The sequence below is a fragment of the Hypanus sabinus genome, unplaced genomic scaffold (assembly GCF_030144855.1).
Source record: "Hypanus sabinus isolate sHypSab1 unplaced genomic scaffold, sHypSab1.hap1 scaffold_193, whole genome shotgun sequence".
In the NCBI taxonomy this organism is placed as follows: Eukaryota; Metazoa; Chordata; class Chondrichthyes; order Myliobatiformes; family Dasyatidae; genus Hypanus; species Hypanus sabinus.
The window spans coordinates 458,562-467,797 of NW_026780025.1; positions in this window are offsets into that span (position 1 = coordinate 458,562).

Here is a 9,236-nt window from a genome sequence, read left to right on the forward strand (position 1 = left end):
ACCTGCCAAAAGAGACTGCGGGTGGTGTAGGGAATGAGAAACTTCCTAAGCTCCCGTTCGAGACGGATGAATTTCCGGAGGACGAGATGCTCGTGGTGTGTTCCGTAAGGACATGAATATCCTATTCTCAGCTGTGACGAAGTTATGGTTGGAATTTCTCCAGAGGGTGAGATATAGATATCGAGAAATACATATTGTTTTCAGGGTGATTATCTCGTTCAGTCAAGTGAAAGTCAGGAAAATTGTGTGTAGCATCAAACACCGAAACCTGCAAAAGTAATCATGATTGCTATCGGAGGTAAATGCAAGTACAGGAAACTGCGCCAAACTTCAAGAGTTTGAAGATGGTCTTTCTGGACATTCAGTGAGAAATCTCCACGGGCTTCGTGCAGATCTGTCAATTTATTGCTAGAATGTGTTGTTCTGCATACTCTACACGTTCAGGTTCTGTATCGGTGTTGAATGCAATTGTTGTCTTTGTCCGCGTCAATATATTGATCTCGTACTTGTCAACTAAATATCATAATTATTTATTATGTTGAACATCATCAGCAATAACCAGCATTGAAATACTAGCGGTCCAGGGAAACGTATCACTTTCACTTTCAGGAAAACATACTGTATAAATTTACTTCACATTAACTGCCTTACATCCTTTAATAAAGAGCCGCTGTGCTCCGGCAAAGGTAAGAACTGATACTTATGACGTATTTCGTGCTGATGGTTCATGTCACAAAAATGACTATATATGAAAAAATCTCAAATTTGGCAGCTTAACTTAAGTGCCAAAACAAAGCCTCCAAAACTCTTCATTTAAAAACTGTGATAAATAATAATTTGGTTGGCACTTCTGGTGGCGAGTTTGTCGTGTTCCAGCAGGGGCATCTCGTCCACCTTTGGTCCCCACTCGACACCCACCTATCACTTGTGTTTCTAAGTAACCCTGACCCGGACACATCACCTCGACAGGCGGGCTAAATAAAGTGAGGGTAACCGGGAAACTATAATCCCGTTAAGTTAGGGATTTGCCTACCCTGTCAAGGGAAAACAGTTCCCGGACTGGGCCGATGAGGTCAACTACGAGAACCAAAGCCTCAGAGGGCGGTGTTGCAAAGCTACGTGGAGAGCGAAGGGCAAGACAAAGCATATGATGCGTCACGGCTATACGCTGCAGCGGCAGACGTCTGTAATGTTAACGACTTTTTCCCGCCATTTTACGAAGGTTGTTAAGGCCGATGGAGCGGAACTGTCGCGCAGTAACGGCCTTTTCACTATGAACTTTATCCCTCACAGGTTTACGTCACCGTCAGAAGCGACAGTCAATCTTCATCAGCAAGCAATAATTAAAATGCATTAATGATAAAGCAACAAACCAATTCAATTAGGTTATAAGACAGCCATCTTGTTGCGGAATTTTACTTTGCACGATTTTTACAATCATTTTTTTTATAAACCTGTTTATTGGTGAGAATTTTGTCAAAATTCAAAAGAAGATGCCACCGCGGCTATTTCACAGAAAGAGGTGTTCAGTTTATCGCAATGAACGCATACAATTAGATAGATATATAGAGAGGTAGATTGAGAAGGATTACATTTACGAGGCACATAATTTGATTCCTTTTCTGGTCTGTGAGGAGCCCAGTGGTATTTCTATCATTCCAAGGGATCCATTACTCCTGGAGGCACCTCACTGCTCACACTGTTACTGCCAGTGCTTACTCGGAGATCTTACCGACCACTTAGGCAATGTCTGTGTTTGTCAGATTTCCTCAATACTGCTAAGTTACTCTCACAGCTCATTCCGTCCCACGATTTCTAACACAGGGAATATCACTGCTTATTCAGAATCATCTCTCAATTATCTGATAAATTCATTAATTTTTCAGCCTCATGAGGGACGCAGCGCAAACCAGATGTAAAACCATAAGACCAGAAAACCATAACAGCTCCCTCTTCATAAAAATATTCTTCAGCAAAATGACACCGTTAGTGAAGATGCCCAATGATCACTGACCTCGTTGTCAGTGGATGGCAGAACATATTTCTCATGTCTTTATTCGATTATATCCACTTCCATTTCGCAAGTAAAAATACTGATAATACACATATTATAAACTGCGGAATCAATTCCTCAAAGGTGCAAATATTTATAGATACATAGCATTAAGCACAGCAGGAGATGGATTGAATTGAATTGAATGATGTTTATTGTCATTATACATAGGTACAACGATGGGGTGTACTGGACAGAACTTCCGTTCATCATATCCTTATGGACTTGATTTTACCGGTTATGCAGTTCAGAGGAGAGAGATATACGGTCAACATACCTACGAGTTACCGAAAATATCAGTGAAACGGAACGACATGGAACCTCGGCTTTTGCTGTTGGTTTTGTACTGATCTCAGGAGGAAAACTCACTCATTGTTTTTTTAACATATCTTCACGGGTTTATATTCGGAGAAAAGGGCATAGTTTTATTTTCCTATCTCTAAACGAAATTCGAGGTCTTTTTTGCAAATCCTGTTACCCCTATTTTATTTCGGCACTCACACGAAAATAAATCCAGATGTTATACAGCGTCTTCGCGGAGAAAGAACCTCAACGACAAAATATTTTCCGATAATGGAAACCACCGGAGAACAGATGAATGCCGACCCTACAGCCTTACAACTATATGATACTCTGAAGTCTCATGCCAGGTATGAAATAGAGATTACTTATGTAAACATACCCTGTGTACATGCAACCATACTTTTAAGATACTTAACTATTGAAGAAAATGTGCTGAATGCTGTTAATAAATGTACATGTTTTTGTTGTTTCCGTTGGGCTGTGCGATAACAAAAAGGGTAGCATCAGTGCAAACCACTGATCAAATTGGGGTGTAGTTAACACGTTATGGTTCGGCATTTGCAGAATTCCGGAATACACGCAGTTATTTGTTTGTGTGCCAGCAGTGAGGCCGATGACCAGGAGAAGTGAGGGTCGTGGGTGGAGAGGCAGGGGTAACCACATGTGAGAAGGATATTGGGTGAGTCGATCAGAAAGACAATGATGCGTTCACGTACCCTATGACACTCATGGACCCAGATCATGTACGTGCCTTGACCACACCATGCCTACAGGGAAATCCCGCAATCGCCATGGTGTTGAAGGGGCAGAGCGGGTCATAGGGAGCCCAGGATACTCACATAGAGTCCACACAGGCAAGTTGCTGCCGCGTCAGAATTCACCAGAGCTCACAAACAATATTCGTACTGCTCAACGTGGGCATGGCAGTAGGCGTGTTGGATTAATCTGGTATCAGGGTAGTCTGAATAGTTAGCTGACAGGCTAAAAAGGGAGAACTGGCTAAGTGGATATATAATTGGCTTCATGGTAAAGAGTAGAGGACATAGTGGAAGGATAATTCTTGGACTAGTGGGCCTGACTAATGATATGCCTCAAATATTAGTATTGAAGTTGTTGTTTTCTGTCTTCTAAATCAACATACTGGAAGGGAATAGGCAAGACATCGTCCGGCACTTTACAGATGATACCAGTACAGCTGGTAAAGTGTACGGTGAAGAGTATTATCGAGATTTTCACTGGAATTTTGATTAGCTGATTATGTAGGCTTCATTCGAGATACTGCATTTGGGAAAGTCAATCACGGTAGAATATCCACTACAAGCGACTTAGATCTGGGGTTTGCTGTAGAACAGAGTGGAAGTTCATAGTTCCCTGACAGCGGTAGTTCAACGTCAAGTAAGGCCGCACTTGAAATAACCTGATCAGTTTTAGACGGCCAGCTTTCGAGCAAATTGTATTACTCTAGAATAGCACAGGTGTGATTTTTCAACTAGTTAATAGCACACAGGGAAATCCGATCTGAGAGAAGTTGGACAGCAAGAACATTGTTCTTTGGAGATGAGCAGAATGATGTGCTTATGATTGTAACGAGGAGTATTGCCTGGGTGAATGCCCTCAGTCTTCTTTTATTCCCGTAGATTTCTGTAAAATTCGATTAAGCAAATGGCATTTGTCGGCAAAGAACAGTCAGAAGGGGTGTAGCCAGGTACCATAGAACCATGGAACATTACAGCACAGAAACAGGCCTTTTCGCCCTTCCTGGTTGTCCCAAACCATTTTTTCCGCCTGGTCCCAGTGACCTGCACCTGGCCCACATCCCCCCATACACCTCACATCCACATACCTTTCCAGGTTTTTCTTAAATGTTAATAACGTTTACAATTCCATCACTGACAATAACAGGTACAATAACATCATTTAAACGCAATTCAGGGGATGCATTATTTGGTAAGGTTATGGACCAAACGCTGGCAAATAGATCGAGCTTTGAAGGCATCGTGGTTGTCATGGACGGCATGGACTGATTTCGTGCTATATAACTCCGTGTATGCATTTAATCAGAGCATACAAAAAGAGCAATCAGACTTACATTGTTCCTACAATCAGATTAAAGCCAGTCCGCCATTGAAACAGAGACCTAATTTAGTAAGGATTCTTTAGCAAAATAAGGCGGCTGAGTGGCTGGATGTTTCAGTTTCCTATACTCTTGTATTCTATGATCAATAATGTAACTGTGCTACCAGCGTCTGCAACTTTAGGCATGGGCCATCTCCGTTACCGAAACTCAGGAACCATAACAAGTCTCCTTGTACGTGTTGGACAGCTGAATCCTCTGCACACCTGAAGTCTGGTCGATGATCTTTGAGCAGGATCGTTTGATAAGGGTAATTATGTGTAAGGCTGCACGGATCGTTCTGCTAGCACTTCTAAATCACAGTGAATTCACAGTGTATAAGGTTACAGGGAACGGGCTGGCAGCTGTATATATGCAGTGTTATATAGGCAGTGAATCCAATAGGGTGTGAGCAGAGTACGTCAAACTCAAACAAAACATGCTTCGCCATCGACAGATTGTTTGTGTTTTTATCCATTTATCGGTTCTATGGGCACACGTGACACCAGCGGTTTACTTATGTTCCCGTCAACATAACGCCTCCAGGTGACCAGGCAATGTCTGCAGCAACGGCAAATATGAGGACTCTGCGGAGAGCCAATCCCCGTAAGGCTGTGCACACCAGATCACAGATGGACACGTTCAACTTTTCACAAGCTGCTGTCCACACGCATAAAGGCAGGCACCATGAAACATTAGCATTCCTTCTGTGTGAATTCAAATGTTAAAGGAAGAATGCAATGCTGAGGCTTCATACGTCTTTAGTCAGACAACACTCGGAATACTGTGACTGGTGTCGGCAACTTATCTGAGAATGGATGCGATCGCATTGGAGATGGCCAAGATGACTTACACGAGAGTGATGCCGAATTCAACGGGTTAAGGCAGAAGGAGCGTTTGATGACTCTTGGTCCGCACCCGCTGGAGTTCAGAAGATCGTAGATAGATGTAATTGATATTATAGACTATTGAAAGACTAGGAAAGAGTGGGTGCGTGGGGAATAATTCACACATTGTGGGGATTGGGAACAGACTGCACGGCCTCTGAATACAAGGACGTTTCTATAGAGGAAAGACGAGGAGATAATTCTGCAGCCAGGAGGTGGTGAATCTTTGGACTTCAATCCCTCTCACAGCTGTTGATGCCAGGCCATTAGGTATATGAAACAAAAAAATAACATTTTCCTGATTATTGATGAGTTAAGGGTCATGGAGAAAAGGCAGAGTAATGGACGTGAAGGGAACAATAAAGCAAACATGATGGAATGGCGGAGTTGTGCCCTTGGGCCGAATGGTCTAATTCTACTCTCATATCTCACGGCTTTGGTCAGTGACATCTGCTGGCACTGACGCCAATCATTGTGGAATGCTTTGAACTAACACTCTGGACCCTCACTTAAGTTACTTACCGAGAAAACCGCTCATCATCATCATCATCATCATATTTGTCCTGGCGTATGACAGATGATGAAATCCATATTGATGATAATTACTTTATTCTGGGCAGTGTCTTTGCAAGGTGGGTAACCCAGCCATGATAAATAACCTTCTGAGATTGCTTGTCTCGCTTCATCAGTGACATAACTAGGACTTGTGTTACACAGCTGCTCATACAATCGTCCAACAGCCGCTGCCTGTCTTCACGTTACCTTGATCAGGGTGCTAAGCAGGTATGACATGTATCGCAGTTTTGGCCAGCAGGCCAGTGGACTGAAAGAACGCCATTCATCTCGCTGCCTCCAGACAAATTCCCAACTACTCAATAACTTTCCCGCATATAATGATTTTTACCATCTCCATCTCAATATTTGTTCATTTTAAACTTAAATATGGAATGTAATTGATTACCGGCAGTGTACCGGTTACAAACAGAATATTGAAATGAACAATGTTTACCTTTAATACTGAAAACAACATTCAGCAATTAAATGTATTTCCCGAATGAACAATGATGTCAAGCAATTGCCCACACTGTCGTAACTTCTAGATTCCCAGCCAACTAATCCTCCTCTTCATTGATCTAATACCTATTTTATCAATTATCCCAGAAAGGATGTTCTGTGGACGCGAGCGAGATTCCCGGATGTCATATCAATTCCAGGGTGACAGATTGCGGGGTGTTCTGGATCGAGTCCTCTGAATTCTTAATTTGAATGATAAACAGTCACAGGTTGTGGTACATTTGGCTATAAGTGACATAGATATGAACTGTGACGAAGTTGTGCAACATTGGCTCAGAGAGTTAGGAACTACCTTTGAAGAACAGATTGTCCAGGTTTGTGATTTCAGGATTGCTCCCACGTGATAGTGGGGCATGAAATACGAAGAATATACAATTTAACACTGGAATAAGAAACTGGTATAAAGAGCTTGGTCTCTTCGAAGGAAGGTGAGCCCTGTTCCTAGGAGACGGACTGCACCTGAACTGGAGGGGGACAAATACCCTGCTGGGAAGAATTGCTTGCTTTGCAGGGGACAGAGTGTTGCAGTTAAACGAGGGTGCAAGGGATGGTAATCCGACTGTCAGAAAATATTTTAGAGGTATTGTGGAGACAGATGATGATAACACCTCAAACATAAATCAAATATTTGAACATGTGCGACTAATGTACTTTCTCCCTTACATGGTTCACAGGCTCCAAAGAGGCGAGTAGGCCATCGATGTCTCCCATGTCCATCGTCCATTTGGGGTTCACGGTACGGTAAGTCATCAGCGCTCTATCTACTGTATAGCGAATGGGCGTAACGAGCTTTACCGGAGCCCTTTTGGCCTGTCTTATCCGTTTCAATTGTGACTGCGGAGACATCGGCTTGGTCTGTGAGGCAATTGTGCATAGCAGCGTCTATTCCAATGCCAGAAATGTCGTAGGAATGGCAGATGTGTCAACACCTGGAATTAATATATAATAATGTAGTGATTAGTGAGAGTTGCTTGCAGGAGGGGCAGAAAGTTCCGGCAACTTAATATTACAGAATTCCCTTTCTTTGGACGTGACGGAGCGGGAGGGAGAAACGTGGGAGGTGCGGTGTTGTTAGTCACGGAAAATGTCATCTCAACGCTCAGTCAGCACAGATTGGAAAATACCTGTAGTGAGGCGCTAACGGTGGAAATGGGGAAGAAAGTGGAGTTGGCCACTATAATGGAACCCTATTACAAATCACTTATCAGTCCTCGGGATACAGAGGAACACACTCGCAGATAGACTGTTGCAAGAAACATAAAGTTGCTAGAGTAGGCGTATTTAATGTTCCATGCATTTACTGAGACCCTCATACAGTTATTTAGTTATATATGTATTTGCACAGTTTGTTGTTCATTGATCTTTTTTCCAGATAGATATTGTCAGGTATGACTGCAAGAAAACTACATTGGTATACAAAAGTTTGGGCATCTCTGGTTTAAATTTCTACTGATGTTAATAGCTAAGCGAATGAAAAATGAATTGATTTTCTAAAGGAGTATAGTTAAAGATGTGATATTTCTTAAAACTTTAAGCAAGATTATTATTATGATTTTGCTTCCAACTCTGACAGGTTTCAAAATAACAGTAAACGGAAAAGACGCAAAGCAAAATTCGGATATCCTGCATGGTCAGTACTTAGTACCACGCATTTTGGCAGGTATCACAGCTTGCAAACTCTTTCTGTAGTCAGCTAAATGTCTTTCAATTCTTGTTTGGGGGATTTCGCCTATTTCTCCTTTCAAAAGCATTCAAGTTCTGTAAGATTATTGGGTCGTCTTGCATGCACTGTTCTTTTGAAGTCTATGCACAAATTTTCGATGATAGGTCAGGAGACTGTAAGGGCCATGGCCAAATCTTCAGCTTGTGCCCCGTGAGGTAGTCCATGGTGGATTTTGAAGTGTGTTTCGGATTATTATACTGTAGTAGAAGCCATCTTCGTTTCAACTTCAGCTTTTTTTTTACTGCCAGTGTGATGTTTGCTTCCAGAATTTGCTGGGATTAAATTGAATTAATTCTTCCCTCTACCAGGAAAGCGTTCACCGTGCCACTGGCTGCAACACAAGCCCAAAGCATGATCGATCCACCTCCGTGCTTAACAGTTGGAGAGCTGTTCTTTTCATGAAATTCTGCACCCGCAATTCCCATTGCGGCCAAAAACTTATATTTTAACTTCTGCAGTCCACAGGACTTGCCAAAATGCAACAGACTTGTTTAGATGCTCCTTCGCAAACTTCTGACTCTGCGTTTTGTGATGAGGACACACTAAAGGTATTCTTCCGATGACTCTTCCATGAAGGTCATATTTGTGCAGGTGTTACTGCACAGTAGAACAAGGCGCCTCCGCTCCACAGTCTGCTAAATCTTCCTGAAGGGCTTGATTTTCATTTCAAGAAATCCTACGAGCAGTTCTGTCGCAAAGTTTTCTTAGTCTTCTAGACCTCAACTTGACCTCCGCCATTGCTGTTAACTACCATTTCTTAATTAAGATACGAACTCAAGAAGAGGCTACCTGATAACGCTTTGCTGTCTTCTTATAGTCATCACCGGATTTGGGGGCATTATTTATTTTAATTTTCAGAGTGCTAGGCAGCTGCGTAGAGGAGCCCATGGTTGCTGATTGTTGGGACAAGGTTTGACAAGTCAGGGTATTTATAAAACTTTGAAATTTGTATTAACTGGCCATTCCTAACGATTGCTCTGAACAAGCCCTAGCCTAACAAGCTAATTAAGGTCTGAGCCCTTGGTAAAAGTTATCTGAGAGCTCAAATCTCTTGGAGTGCCCAAATTTCTGCATGGTGTTCCT